Genomic DNA, 16,454 nt, shown 5'->3' with positions numbered 1-16,454 from the left:
GAAGATCTAACAATTGTAAATATCTATGCCCCTAACATGGTAGCAACCAATTATATAAGCCAATTAATAACAAAAGCAAAGAAACACATTGACAACAGTACAATAATAGTGGGGGACTTTAACACCCGCTTCACTGAAATGGACACGTCATCTAAGCAAGAGACAAGAAGGAAATAAAGACTTTAAATGACACACTGGACCCAATGGACTTCACAGATATATTCAGAACATTCCATCCTAAAGCAACAGAATACACATTTTTCTCTAGTGCCCATGGGGAACATTCTCCAGAATCGATCACATCCTAGGTCACAAATCAGGTCTCAACCAGTACCAAAAGATTGGGATCATTCCCTGCCTATTTTCAGACCACAATGCTTTGAAACTAGTACTCAATCACAAGAGGAAAGTCAGAAAGAACTCAAATACATGGAGGCTATAGAGCATCCTACTAAAGAATGAATGGGTCAACCAGGAAATTAAGAATTAAAACAATTCATGGAAACCAATGAAAATGAAAACACAACTGTTCAAAATGTTTGGGATGCAGCAAAGGCAGTCCTAAGAGGAAAGTATATAGCAATACCAGACTTTCTCAAGAAACAAGAAAGGTCTCAAGTACACAACCTAACCCTACACCTAAAGGAGCTGGAGAAAGAACAGCAAATAAAGCCTAAACCCAGCAGGAGAAGAGAAATAATAAAGATCAGAGCAAAAATCAATGAGATAGAAACCAAAAGAACAGTAGAACAGGTTAATGAAACAAGGAGCTGGTTCTTTGAAAGAATTAATAAGATTGATAAACCCCTGGCCAGACTTATCAAAAAGAAAAATGACCCAAATCAACAAAATCATGAATGAAAGAGGAGAGATCACAACCAACACCAAAGAAATACAAACAATTATAAGAACATATTATGAGCAACTCTATGCCAGCAAATTAGAAAACCTGGAAGAAATGGATGCATTCCTAGAGATGTATCAACTACCAAAACTGAACCAGGAAGAAATAGAAAACCTGAACAGACCTATAACCACTAAGGAAATTGAAGCAGTCATCAAAAATCTCCCAAAAAACAAAAGCCCAGGGCCAGATGGCTTCCCAGGGGAATTCTACCAAACATTTAAAGAAAAATTAATACCTATTCTTCTGAAACTGTTCCAAAAAATGGAAATGGAAGGAAAACTTCCAAACTCATTTTATGAGGCCACCATTACCTTGATCCCCAAACCAGACAAAGACCCCATCAAAAAGGAGAATTACAGACCAATATCCCTGATGAACATGGATGCAAAAATTCTCACCAAAATACTAGCCAATAGGATCCAACGCGTACATTAAAAGGATTATTCACCACGACCAGGTGGGATTTATCCCTGGGCTGCAAGGTTGGTTCAACATCCGCAAATCAATCGTGATACAATACATTAATAAAAGAAAGAACAAGAACCATATGATCCTCTCAATAGATGCAGAAAAAGCATTTGACAAAGTAGAGCATCCTTTCTTGATCAAAACTCTTCAGAGTATAGGCATAGAGGGTACATACCTCAATATCATAAAAGCCATCTATGAAAACCCCACAGCAAATATCATTCTAAATGGGGAAAAACTGAGAGCTTTCCCCCTAAGGTCAGGAACATGGCAGGGATGTCCACTATCACCACTGCTATTCAACATAGTATTAGAAGTCCTAGCCACAGCAATCAGACAATAAAAAGAAATAAAAGGCATCCAAATTGGCAAAGAAGAAGTCAAACTCTCACTGTTTGCAGATGATATGATACTTTATGTGGAAAACCCAAAAGACTCCACTCCAAAACTGCTAGAACTCATACAGGAATTCAGTAAAGTGGCAGGATATAAAATCAATGCATAGAAATCAGTGGCATTCGTATACACCAAGAACAAGACAGAAGAAAGAGAAATTAAGGAGTTGATCCCATTTACAGTTGCACACAAAACCATAAGATACCTAGGAATAAATCTAACCAAAGAGGCAAAGACTCTGTACTCAGAAAACTATAAAATACTCACGAAAGCACTTGAGGAAGACACAAAGAAATGGAAAAATGTTCCATGCTCATGGATTGGAAGAACAAATATTGTGAAGATGTCAATGCTACCTAGAGCAATCTACACATTCAATCCTATCCCCATCAGAATACCATCCACTTTTTCCAAAGAAATGGAACAAATAATCCTAAAATTTGTATGGAACCAGAAAAGACCCTGAATAGCCAGAGGAATGTTGAAAAAGAAAAGCAAAGCTGGTGGCATCACAATTCCGGACTTCCAGCTCTATTATAAAGCTGTCATCATCAAGACAGTATGGTACTGGCACAAAAACAGACACATAGATCAATGGAACAGAATAGAGAGCCCAGAAATGGACCCTCAACTCTATGGTCAACTAATCTTTGACAAAGCAGGAAAGAATGTCCAATGGAAAAAAGACAGTTTCTTCAACAAATGGTGTTGGGAAAATTGGACAGCCACATGCAGAAGAATGAAACTGGACCATTTCCTTACACCACACACAAAAATAGACTCAAGATGGTTGAAAGACCTAAATGTGGAACAGGAGTCCATCAAAATCCTAAAGGAGAACACAGGCAGCAACCTCTTTGACCTCAGCCACAGCAACTTCTTCCTAGAAACATCGCCAAAGGCAAGGGAACCAAGAGCAAAAATGAACTATTGGGACTTCATCACGATAAAAAGCTTTTGCACAGCAAAAGAAACAGTCAACAAAACCAAAAGACAACCGATACAATGGGAGAAGTTATTTGCAAACGATATATCAGATAAAGGGCTAGTATCCAAAATCTATAAAGAACTTATTAAACTCAACACCCAAAGAACAAATGATCCAATCAGGAAATGGGCAGAAGACATGAACAGACATTTTTCCAAAGAAGACATCCAAATGGCCAACAGACACATGAAAAACTGCTCAAAATCGCTCGGCATCAGGGAAATCCAAATCAAAACCTCAATGAGATACCACCTCACACCAGTCAGAATGGCTAAAATTAACAAACAGGAAACAACCCATGTTGGCGGGGATGCAGAGAAAGGGGAACCCTCCTACACTGTTGGTGGGAATGCAAACTGGTGCAGCCACTCTGGAAAACAGTATGGAGGTTCCTCAAAAAGTTGAAAATAGAACTGCCCTATGACTCAGCAATTGCACTACTGGGTATTTACCCCAAAGATACAAATGTAGTGATCCAAAGGTGTACATGCACCCCGATGTTTATAGCAGCAATGTCCACAATAGCCAAACTGTGGAAAGAGCCAAGATGTCCATCGTCAGATGAATGGATAAATAAGATGTGGTATATATACACAATGCAATATTATGTAGCCATCAAAAGGAATGAAATCTTTCCATTTGTATCAACGTGGATGGAACTGGAGGGTATTATGGTGAGCAAAATAAGTCAATCAGAGAAAGACATGTATCATATGATCTCACTGATATGAGGAATTCTTAATCTCAGGAACAAACTGAGGGTTGCTTGAGTGGTGGGGGGTGGGAGGGATGGGGTGTCTGGGTGATAGACATTGGGGAGGGTATGTGCTATGGTGAGCGCTGTGAATTCTGTAAGACTGTTGATTCACAGACCTGTACCTCTGAAACAAATAATACATTATATGTTAAAAAAAAAAAAAGAAGATAGTAGGAAGGGGAAAATGAAGGGGGGGCGGAATTGGAGGGGAGATGAACCATGATTGACCATGGACTGTGAGAAATAAACTGAGGGTTCTAGAGGGGAGGAGGGTGGGGGGATGGGTTAGCCTGGTGATGGGTATTAAAGAGGGTATGGGTGTTATACGCAAACAGTGAATTGTGGAACGCTACATCCAAAACTAATGATGCAATGTATGGTGTTTAACATAACACAATAAAATAAAAAAAAATTTTTAAAAATCTATTAGCATAAAAAAAGATCAGGGGGAAGATGAGACCAGAAAGAATTGAAAAATATAGAAGTAAAGAAATTATGTTCATTCAGTCATTTAAAGTAAGCCCTTCAGATATGGAATGATTCTTTGAATAAAAATTATATGAGAATAGATTAAAAAAAAAGAAAGAAATGCAGAATGTCAGTGCTTCTCACATCAGAATCCTCATTGTAAGAGGATTCCCCATGTAGTTCATATGCATATTAAGATTTAAGAGGCACTCGTCTAAGGGACACAAAAGATTGTGATAATTATGGAGATGGGAGTGTGGAATATAATGTACTCTCAGGATATATCCCAGGAGTGGTATTGTTACTTTTGATTTTTTTCTGGAGCTTGAAGCCCATACTATTTATCTAGCACTGTTCCAAATGCTTTAGATGTATTAGCTTATTTAATAAGGTACAATGGAGAAACCTTTTCAGAAAGCATACAGAAAAATTTATGTAAAAATTCACATAAATAGTGTAAATTTAAACTCTTTTTAAAGCTGTTGGTCATAGTTAAAACACTGAGTAAGACATATTATGTAGTGTGATACAAGTGACAAAATGATTAAGGGAAAGAAAGATGATTATTAGGTAAAAGATGGCAAGAAAGGGATGTATTTCTTAATAGCAGAATAAAAAGTCAAATGATACTCTTACAGAAGAGATTTCAAAATAACCAACCATTTCCTAGAATGTTCAGAAGGTGGCATTGGAAGTTCTACAAAGTAGCACAAATATGTCACTGGGTAAAACATGGGGATGACCTGCAATTATTTCATTGTCATTTCCCCCAGGTCATTATCGAACTGGAGCAAAAAGCACTGCAAAATAGAAATTAAAACGTTTAAATTTCCTTTTATAATTTTATTCTAAAGGCAAGTATAAAGCACATATCCTTTGAAAAAGAGAACCAGGTACTATAAAAATTCCAGAGGAGGGCAGCAAAGATAGAAGACAGTAGAATTAACTCAGGTGGAGAGAACATACTCTTATTTTATAAATTCCATGATTTTCATAAGAATAAGCATCTCTGTGGTGATCATGCATTAGCTTTAAATTAGTAATTGGTTCGCTAAAATAAAGAGAAATGAAAGCACACATAATTAATCTGGCTCTATTTTTGGTCTGTGTCTTTGATCCCTTTGAAAGGCCTGTAGTTGTTTGTACTTCTAAAGATTATTACAATACAGTTACCTCGGCTGAAAATTATACTATTTCAATTATCCTTTATTCAATAGATATTTATTACATTGCATTAGGTGGTAGGAATATGATACATAATTTCATTAAAAAAATAATGCCTGACTTCATAAAGTTCGTATGTGGTTAGTGAATTATTTGCTTTATCTATAAACTGAAATGGATCATTATACTCATGACGGCACTGTCATTGTTCACTTATCCCTTGATATAAGCATGGAATGAAGCTATGGCTGGCAAACTAGAACTTGGGTTTAACTCTGAGTATACTCATGCGAAAGCATGGTTATTTGGGACCCTTTTTTAATGATAAGAACATGAAAAGTTTAAGAGCAGGGTTTTATTGGGGCACATGGGTGGCACAGTTAAGCATCTGACTCTTGGTTTCAGCTCAGGTTGTGATCTCAGGGTCCTGTGATCGAGCCCCACCTCGGGCTCTATGCTCAGCGTGTAGTCTGCTTGAGATTTTCTCTCCCTTTCCCTCCAGCCCTCCTGCTTGTGCAAGCCCTCTCTCTCTCTAAAATAAATAAATAAATCTTTTTTTTAAAAAAGAACAGTGTTTTATTAAAGATTTAACTTTGGTTTTAATTTGCATCAGTGTCATTAGACAAGATTGGTTATGGTAAATAACAGACTAAATTAAAAACTTTGGTAAGACAGGCTGAATTTTATCTTGGTTCCCAATTCTTATCAGCAAGCTTGACATTCTGAGGCATGACAAAGCTTCTTTTGACCCTTAGGTTTGGGAACTTACAATGAATTAAAAGGTTACTTGGCTCCTACTGAAAATTTCAGACTAGAGCATGCGTTTTTTCCACTATGAATGAGTGTTGTTCAGGCAATGATATCTGTATATAGCGATCAAGCCATAGAAAACTATGGAAGAAAGCTATAAAATACTAGATGGTCATAAAGCCTGGAAAACACATTAATATAGTGTTATTCAACTCATTAGGTATCGTAATAGCAATTAACCTACATATGTGAATATATAATTATATATTCACCTATGTTTCCAGACTTTATAGCCACTCTGTATAATAGTTAAGATTTAATCATTCTCCATTTTTTATTTATTTATTTATTTTTTAAAGATTTTATTTATTTATTTGACAGAGAGAGAGATAGGGAGAGCAGGACACAAGCAGGGGGAGTGGGAGAGGGAGAAGTAGGCTTCCTGCCGAGCAGGGAGCCCGATGTGGGACTCGATCCCAAGACCCTGGGATCATGACCTGAGCTTCATGAAGGCAGATGCTTAATGACTGAGCCACCCAGGTGCCCAAATCATTCTCCATTTATCTGGCTATACTTCTTCCAGGTATGATTCTGTAGTCATACCCATCTCCCTTGCTCTGTACCACTCTCCCAAGTCCCTGACTTCTGGCTTCCTAATCTGTTCTCTATTTGTAAAACTCTGTCATTTCAAGAATACTATATTAATAGAATCATACAGTATGCAACTTTTGGAAATGGCCTTTTTTCCCCACATAGAATAATTCCCTGGAGATTAATTCAAATTATTACAGCTATCAGTAATGTACATAAGCCTTTTATCTTGACGAAGTCCCATTAGTTCATTTTTGCTTTTGTTTCCCTTGCCTCGGGAGATGTGTCTAGTAAGAAATTGCTACAGCCGAGGTCTAAGAGTTTTCTCCTCTAGGATTTTGATGGTTTCCTGTCTTATATTAGTTATTTCATCAATTTTGAGTTTATTTTTGTGTATGGTGTAAGAAAGTGGTGTAGTTTCATTCTTCTGCATGTTACTGTCCAGTTTTCCCAACACCATTTGTTAAAGAGACAGTCTTTTTTTCCTTTGGACATTCTTTCCTGTTTTGTTGAAGATTAGTTGACCATAGAGTTGTGGGTCCGTTTCTGGGCTCTCTATTCTGTTCCGTTGATCTATGTGTCTGTTTTTGTGCCAGTACCATACTTCCTTGATGATTACAGCTTTGTAATACAGTTTAAGGTCTGGGATTGTGATGCCTCCCACTTTGCTTTTCTATTTCAACCTTACTTTGGCTATTTGGGGTCTTTTCTGGTTCCATACAAATTTTAGGATTCTTTGATTTGTTCTGTGAAAAATGTTGGTCATTTTGATCAGGATTGCATTGAATGTATAGATCACTTTGGGTAGTATAAACATTTTAACAATATTTTTTCTTCTAATCCATGGGCATGGAATGTTTTTCCATTTCTTTGTGTCTTCTTCAATTTCATAAGCATTCTTAGCTCTCAACATACAGATCTTTTACCTCCTTGGTTAAGTTTATTCCTAGATATCTAATGGTTTTGGTGCAATGGTAACTGATTTCTCATTCTGCTGCTTCATTATTTCCAATTATTTCCTAATCTGAAAATAATAGATTTCTGTACATTGATTTTATATCCTGTGACTTTGTTGAAATCATGTATCAGTTCTAGCAATTTTTTGGTGGAATCTTTCAGATTTTCTACCTAGAGTATTATATTGTCTGCAGAGTGAAAGTTTGACTTCTTCCTTGTTGATTTGGAAGCCTTTTATTTCTTTTTGTTGTCTGATTGCTGTGGCTAGGACTTCTAGTACTATGTTGAACAACAGTGGTGAGAGTGGACATCCCTGTTGTATTCCCTATGTTAGGGGAAAAGCTCTCAATTTTTCCCCATTCAGGATGATATTAGCTGTGGGTCTTTCATATGTGGCCTTTATGATGTTGAGGTATGTTTCTTCTATCTATACTTTCTTGAGGGTTTTTATCAAGAAAGGATGCTGTAGTTTATCAAATGCTTTTTTTTTTTTTTTTTGCATCTATTGAGAGAATCATGTGGTTCTTATCCTTTCTTTTATTAACATGGCTTATCACATTGATTTGCAGATATTGAACCAATCCTGCAGCCCAGGAATAACTCCTATTTGATTGTGGTGAATAATTCTTTTAATGTACTGTTGAATTAGATTTGCTAGTATTTTTTTTATTTTATTATGTTATGCTAATCACCATACATTACATCATTAGTTTTTGATGTAAAGATTTGCTAGTATTTTGTTGAGAATTTTTGCATCCATGTTCATCAGGGATATTGTAATATAATCCTCCTTTTTGGTGGGGTCTTTGGTTTTGGAATCAAGGTAATGCTGGCCTCATAGAATGAGTTTGGAAGTTTTCCTTCCATTTCTATTTTTTGGAACACTTTCAGAAGGATAGGTATTAACTCTTCTTTAAGTGTGTGGTAGAATTCCCCTGGGAAGACATTTGGCCCTGGACTCTTGTTTGCTGGGAGATTTTTGATTAGTGATTCAATTTCTTTTCTGGTTATGGATGTGTTCAGATTTTCTATTTCTTCAGTTTTGGTAGTGTATTTCTTCCAGATTGCCCAATTTTTTGGCATATAGTTGCTCATAATACTCTCATAATTGTTTGTATTTCTGTGGTGTTGGTTGTGATCTCTCCTCTTTCATTCATGATTTTATTTATTTGGGTCCTTTCTCTTTTCCTTTTGATAAGTCTGGCTAGGGATTTATCAATTTTGTTAATTCTTTCAAAGAACCAGCTCCTCGTTTTGTTGAAACTGTTTTTTTTTTTATTTCTATATCATTTATTTCTGCTGTAATCTTTATTATTTCCCTTCTTTTGCTGGTTTTAGGTTTTACATGATGTTCTTTTTCCAACTCCTTTAGGTGTAAAGTTAGGTTGTGTATTTGAGACTTTTCTTGTTTCTTGAGGAAGCCCTATATGCTATACACTTCCCTTTTATGACCACCTTTCCTGCATCACAAAGATTCTGGACTGTTGTGTTTTCATTTTTATTTACATCCATGTATTTTTTAATTTCTTCTTTAATTTCCTGGTTAACCCACTCATTCTTAAGTAGGATGTTCTTTAACCTCCATGTATTTGTGGTTTTTCCAAATTTTTTTTCGAAAAAAATTTTGTGGTTGACTTCAAGTTTCCTAGTGTTGTGGTCTGAAAATATGCATGGTATGGTCTCAATCTTTTTTGTACTGGTTGAGGCCTGATTTGTGACCCAGTATGTGATCTATTCTGGAGAATGTCCCATGTGCACTCAAAAAGAATGTGCATTCTGTTGCTTTAGGATGAAATGTTCTGAATATATCTGTTAAGTCCATCTGGTCCAGTGTGTCATTCAAAGCCATTGTTTCACTGTTGATTTTCTGCTTAGATGATCTGTCCATTGCTTTAAGTGGGGTGTTAAAGTCCCCTACTATTATTGTATTTTTATCAATGAGTTTTTTAAAGTTTGTTATTAACTGATTTATATATTTGGCTGCTCCTAAGTTGAGGGCATAAATATTTACAATCGTTAGATCTTCTTGTTGGATAGACCCCTTTATTATGATATAGTGCCCTTCTTCATCTCTTATTACAGTCTTTGGTTTAAAATCTAATTTATCTGATATAAGTATGGCTACTCCAACTTTCTTTTGCTGGCCATTAGCATAATAAATTGTTCTCTGTCCCCTCCCTTTCAATCTGGAGGTGTCTTTTGGGTCTAAAGTGAGTCTCTCATAAACAGCATATCTATGGGTCTTTTTTTTTTTTTTTTTTTTTATCCATTCTGATACCCTATGTCTTTTGATTGGAGCATTTAGTCCATTTACATTCAGAGTAATTATTGATAGATATGAATTTAGTGTCATTGTATTAACTGTAAAGTAGCTGTTCCTGTAGATTGTCTCTGTTCCTTTCTAGTTTTTGTTGATTTCAGTCACTCTTTCCCACTCAACATGCCTTGCAGAGCTCGATTAGTGTTCATAAACTTCTTTAGTTCATCTTTGCTTGTCTTGGAAACTCTTTATCTCTCCTATTCTAAATGACAGACTTGCTGGATAAAGTATTCTTGGCTGCATATTTTTCCCATTTAGCACATTGACTATATCATGCCACTCTCTTCTGACCTGCTAAGTTTCTGTGGACAGATCTACTACTAACCTTTGTGTCTACCCTTGTAGGTTAAGGACATTTGTCCCTAGCTTCTTTTAGAATTCTCTTTTTATCTTTGTATTTTGCAAGTTTCACTGTGATATGTCTTGGTGTTGGCCTGTTTTTGTTGATTTTGAAGGGAGTTCTCTGTGCCTTTTGGACTTGAATGCCTATTTCCTTCCCCCTTAGGTAAGTTCTCAGCTATAATTTGTTCAAATAAACCTTCTGCTCCCTTTTCCCACTCCTCTTCTTCTGGGATTCCTATGATATGGATATTATTACACTTCATGGAATCGCTGAGTTCCCTAAGTCTACCTTCGTGATCTAATAGTTTTCTTTCCATCTTCTTTTCAGCTTCATTATGTTCCATAATTTTATTTTCTATATCACCTATTCATTTCTTTGATTCTTCCATCTTTGTTGTGATTACGTCCAGTTGGCTTTGCATCTCAGTTATAGCTTTTTTTATTTCAGCCTGACTAGTTATTATGTCGTTTATCTCTGCAGCAAGTGTTTCTCTGGTATCTTCTATGCTTCTTTCAAGTCTGGCTAGTATTCTTTTAACTGTTCTAATTTTGTTCAGATATATTGCTTGTATATGTTTTGAGAAAATCCCTGGCTATGATTTCTTCTTGATCTTTCTTTTGGGGAGAATTCCTCCATCTTGTCTTTTTGTATGTTTCCTGTTCCTGAGAATCACACTATATTAAGAAGGGGGTCATACACTTTCCAAGGCCTGGCACTTCAGGAAGTATTTCTGGTGTATGCTGTGCACTCTGCTGTTGTTTTTTGGCTGCTCTTTCTCACAGGTCAGTCCTCTGTAGAGTTCCTCCTTACTTGCAGTATGGAATGTTTGGACCTTTAACTAGGTGTGCTTTGATTTGTATTTAAAATAAGCCTGGGGAAAAAAAAAATCCTGATCCCAAAACAACAACAACAATAATAAATAGATAAAAAGATAAAAAAAAAAAAGAAATGAAAAAAACCAAATGGGCAATCAAAAAACTGTAAGTTGATCCCAAAGGGTGGGAAGAAGGAAAAAAAAAAAAAAAAGAAAAGAACAAAAGAAGCATGATCCAAAAAAAAGAGAAAAGGAAATGAAAACAAACAAACAAAAAAACTATAAGCCTGATTCCAAATAAAAAGAAAAGACAAAAAACAAAAAAGACAAAAAAAGAAAGAAAGCCTGGTCCTGTTTCCGCCAGAACTGAAGCTGACACATTGCAGCACTCTATGATCAGTAGACTTGGTGTATGCAGGATGCCTGTGCTGGTCTTCTGGGGGAAAGGCCCACTATGTTGCTCACGGTCAAAACTGTCCTAGTAACTATACACTTGCAGGGGGGGGGTGGGGGGGGGTTCGTGTAAGCGGCTCCAGCCTCCCCTGGGGGCGCTGTGTTGCTCACTGAAGTCCTGGTGCTGGTGGATGGGGGGAGGAAGATGGCCCTCACAGAAAAGTGAACAATCTCCCCCCCCTTTGTGTGCCAGATCTCTATCAGATCCCTAACCTTACCCTGTCTGTGTCCAGGGCGCTTGGTGAGCTCTGTGCCACAGTTCTCCCGCGTTTTATTTCTGGCACACAACTGGGATTCAAAACTCCAAATCTGAAAGGACCCAGCACGGCGTGGACCCACTCGCCTTCTCCAGAGGAGTCTTCCCCCGGTGTGTCTGGTGCTTTTTTTGTCCCAGAAAAACAGTCACATGCTTGTGCATGTGCCTGGAGTCTCTGGTGAAACAGAATGAAAAGCAGGGACCAAGTTATAAGCCCTCTGCAAGTGCTTCCGTCCCCTGCTGGTGAATGGCTGCTCGATGGTGCCTGCAGGGTCTTTTGTCCTTGGAGAAGCTATATACCCTCTTCTAAATGTACTCCAGGAAGGGGAACGTTCTCTCCCAGTATGACCAGAGGATCTGTACACCAGGCTGTCCGCTTCCAGGACTGCACCCTACTTCTCCCCAATAGCACATGCATAGCTTGACTCTGGCGAATGTTGTGAACCTCTAAAACCTCGGAATTTGAGCGTCACGTGCTGCTTGCAAAAACCTGCGACACTCAGTTCCCCTTAACTCCCTAGTCAGTGGTCCTAGGGAAGTGTTTTTTCTTTCACAAACCTGATACACCACTGTCTCTTCCCCTCTCTCTCTTTCTCTCCATTTTCTCCCTCTGCAGAAAGAACTCCCTGCGCCCTGCAGCACCGTGGTCTTTCTCGCCCCCGACTCACATCCATATGCCTCACACCTGCCACACTCTCTCCCTCCAGCTGTTAGATTGTTTCTCCCAATCCTCAGGTCAGTTTCCTATGTGTTCTAAATGATCTGACATTAATCCAGATGTATCTGAGGGAGGAGGCAAGCCCAGGGTCCCCCTACTACTCCTCCATCTTAACTCCAAGTATGCCATTATTTTTTTAAACCATTCACTCATTGAAGGACATCTGGGTTGTTCCAGTTTGGGTCTATTATATATAAAGTTGCTAAGAACATTCAGGTACAGATTTCTATGCAAACCTAAATGTTCATTTCTCTGGGATAAATGTCCAGGAGTGCAGTTCTTAGGTCATATGTTTAGTTTTATAAAAAATGACCAAACAATTTCCTGAGTGACTGTATCATTTTGCTTCCAACAAGCAATGCATAAATAATCCAGTTTTCCTACCTCTTTCCCAGCATGTGGTGTCATTACCATTTTTTATTTTAGCCATTCTAGGTATGTAGAGATATGTCACTGTGGTTTTAGTTTGCATTTCTGTAGTCCCTAATGATGTTGAGCAACTCTTCATATGCTTATTTGCCACATGTAGATCTTTTTTATTTATTTTTTAAAGATTTTATTTATTTATTTGACAGAGAGAGAGCGAGAGCAGGAACACAAGCATGGGGAGTGGGAGAGGGAGAAGCAGGCTTCCTGCTGAGCAGGGAGCCTGATGTAGGACTCGATCCCAGGACCCTGGGATCATGACCTGAGCCGAAGGCAGACGCTTAACGACTGAGCCACCCAGGCGCCCCTGTAGATCTTTTTTAGTGAAATGTCTCTTGATGTCTTTTGCCCATTTTCTCATTGGGTTGTATAATTTTTTTACTATCACGTTTTCAGAGTTCCATACATATTCTTCTGTGTATTCTAGTTCCTTATATATTCTTTATACAGTCTACTAATTCTTTGTCAGATATGTAGTTTGCAAATATTTTCTTCCACTTTGCAGTTTGTCTTTTCATCCTCTTAACAAGGTCTTTCATAGAACAAAAGTTTTTAATTTTGAAGATGGTCAATTCATCAATTTTTTAATAGATTGTGATATTGGTGTCAAATCTAAGAACCATTTACCTAACCTTAGATCCTGAAAATTTTATTCTATGTGTTTTCTACAAGTTTTGTAGTTCTATGTTCTATATTTAAGTCCGTGACCTTTGAGTTCATTTTTATATATGGTCATTTTTCTAAAAACACCTATGGATGTCTAATTGCACCAGACCACTAGTTGAGAGAGCTACTTTCCCTCCACTGAATTGCTTTTGTACCTTTTTCAAAAGTTAGTTGAACATATTTGTGGGGGTCTCTTTCTGGGTGCTGTATTCTCTCCCATTGATTTATGTATCTATTTGTCTGCCAATACTACTCTGCATCTATTTAATTTTGTTATCCAACCTTTATTTTTTTATATGTAGAAAATCTTATAAAGGCTAAAATTGAAGCAATTTCTGTCCTTATATTTATTTCTTTTAAATGTTGTTATCTGCCTGTTATCAGATTTATTTCACCATGAGTTATCTGTTTTTGTGTTCTGCTTTGTCTTACTCTTAGTTACTTATTCTTTCTTGGATGCTTTATTGTTTTTCTTTGTCTACTCATGATTCTGTTCAATTTCAATGATCAAGTCAAGGTTTTAGATCACAGTAGATCTGAGCATGGCTGTAGGGAGGAGGCCAGCATTGTACTAGCCAGCAAGTTGTTGGGCCTCTGATGACAGCTTTCTTTGCTCCCAGGTCTTCCTGGTTGTGTGTGTTTGACTTTTCTTGTATGCAGTGGTTGAGGGTATTTTAGCCTATCATCATGTCTTTCATACAGTTTTTCTAGGATAAGGGAAATTGGGTGGGCACACAACTGATAGATGTAGAGTCAAAATCTACTACTCTTTAAGGGAAGTTTATAAAATAAAAAATATTTAATATATATGTATATATATATATTTAATATATGTGTGTGTATATATATATATACACACACACACATACACCCTGTATGAGAGTTTAAACACTTAGAGCCCCAAACACTCAATGTACTCCCCCACTTCCCACTTTGTCTCAAGCTCTTTCCATAAGCCTAAAATAACCTTTACTCTTCTTTTTTACCCTTTGAAATCCTTTGTATCCTTTATGGCTAAGACCAAATGTCTCTCCTTCCACTATAGGTCATGGGAAAAAAAATTACAGATTTCTAACTGATCCACAAGTCAATCTTTCTCTGCATTCCTAGGTCACTTGCCTGGTCCTTTCATCATGGACTTAACTGGAAGATTTTAACTTTTTAGTGGAAGGGTCCTTGTGTTCTTCATCTATGTATCGTCAGTGTGCCTAATGGAATTTTCAATAAAAGAGCCTTGAACAAGTGAATAGAGAAACAAGGAAGACATCATCCTAATTCTTTAACCTGTGGTTTAGAGATCGCTTTTGTGAATGCCCATGCAGATGGCAGTTGCCTATTTTATCTGGCAATGTCAGAGGCAGGGCAGTGAAAGCAAATGTGCACCTTTAGGCAACGGGGTAAGAGGAACCCGAGATCACAAACTGTCACTGTCACTCACTGGCAATAGGATCCAGCAAGGCACTTCCCCTGTTTGAGCCTTAGTTTCCTCACATACCAAATGGGAATCATACATTCTACATGTCAGGCTTGTTGTGGGTGTTAGAGATAAATATACCAAACTCCTAGAAATGATAGTAATTATTATATTAAGGTTGATTATCTAAAGAGTAATGTGTTCTGAATAGTAGAATGTTCCTGTTAATTAAGAATTGTAAGTTTTCAAGAAACTAGAATAAAGACTCCTCATTTTCAAAGGATAAACTCTAGAGATACATTTGAATAAAGCAAATCCATTACTTTTTCAGGGAGGAATAAAAACACATTCTTTCAGGTTAAGCTGGTATCATCTGAGCTATACGTTGCAACCCATGATTGGTTGGTGAAATTAATTTAGTGGGTTAAGATTGGCATTAATATAACGTAATAGATTAGCACTTAATAGAAACCATTATAGTGCATTTCACTTTCTAATGGTAGCAATTGCTTTATGGCTAGTGTAATTAAATTATATACATATTCCCATGTGTGTTTTGGTTAGATAAATAAACTGTATTCCATATTGGGCATCTTGGTCAATATGTTTGCAGAACACTTATTTGCAGGGTATCAATATAGAAGTTAGTACTTACTAGGTGCTTTCTCCCAGAAGTATTCACTGGAGAAGAAAGGGTTAAGCAACACTGCCTGGTAAAGACATCAGCAGGTAGGGAGTGCCAGAAGCATCTGAAATCACGGGGTTTTCCAAGCCAAAAATACATTGTGCACAATTCAATATTTTTGATGATTCACTGGCCATTTATAAATTTTATGAACCACATAGTCATTATTATGATTATCAATTATTAGTACACAGCAGTGTTCTGGGAAGATCCAGTTAATAATGTGCTTTAGTTAATAAAAGACCGAAGAATTTCCTGTATATGGATGTAAGCCAGGTTAAAATAAAAAGATTATTCTTTTCCCATAGTTTATTGAGGGTGTGTTTCCATGTCCCTGAATACAGAGGGAGTGGTTAGTTAAAATGAGGATTTAATTCCTTTTTGCTTCAAAAAATTTGAAAATATCAGATAAAGAATACAAGGCCTGTCTTAGGCCAGAGGTTCTTAATTAGAGCCATGTTCAATTATAGTACATATTTTTTCTTTTGATATTTTTCTTGATTCAGTGAAAATTATTTTTTGAAAGAAATTATTTTTATATCGAATCATGCTGTGGAAGCAACTTTTTACACAAACAATCTTAGTGTGCAAAAAAAGCCACTGTATAATTTGGATACTTGTAATCATCATGTTATAATGTTACAATGTGTATAATAAATATTTTTCATAAGGATTAAATAAAATGTATCCTGACATTGAATTTGCAGACATCTGTTTTTGTTTCCATTTGATCAACTCAATTAGAAAGTGTTAAAAAGAGAAATACGAAAGAAACTCACATATTCTATCACCGAAAGCGCTGTTGTAGGGCACTATTCACATATAAGGTTCTTGACAATGGAAAGAAGAAGCCAATGAACCTGCTTGTATATGACATGTCTTTCCACCTTGAAAATATATAGACTTGTACACT

General features: G+C 36.9%; 1 long non-coding RNA gene across 2 annotated transcripts in view; it reads left to right on the top strand.

The window, feature by feature from the left end:
• The window catches only part of LOC118520730 (uncharacterized), a 75,586-nt gene that overhangs the window by 47,268 nt on the left and 11,864 nt on the right, over positions 1 to 16,454 (top strand). Inside the window, exon 2 of one of the 2 annotated variants that reach the window (XR_004909815.2) lies at positions 12,249 to 12,367. The exons of the other annotated variant lie outside the window; for it this stretch is intronic. This is a non-coding gene — a long non-coding RNA (uncharacterized LOC118520730). The remainder of the gene's footprint in view (positions 1 to 12,248; positions 12,368 to 16,454) is intronic. 2 annotated transcript variants of the gene reach the window in all.

This window comes from Halichoerus grypus, chromosome 14 (genome assembly GCF_964656455.1).
Source record: "Halichoerus grypus chromosome 14, mHalGry1.hap1.1, whole genome shotgun sequence".
Lineage (NCBI taxonomy): Eukaryota > Metazoa > Chordata > Mammalia > Carnivora > Phocidae > Halichoerus > Halichoerus grypus.
Note: the sequence above shows the minus strand (reverse complement) of the source record. Positions and strands in the feature narration are given on the sequence as shown.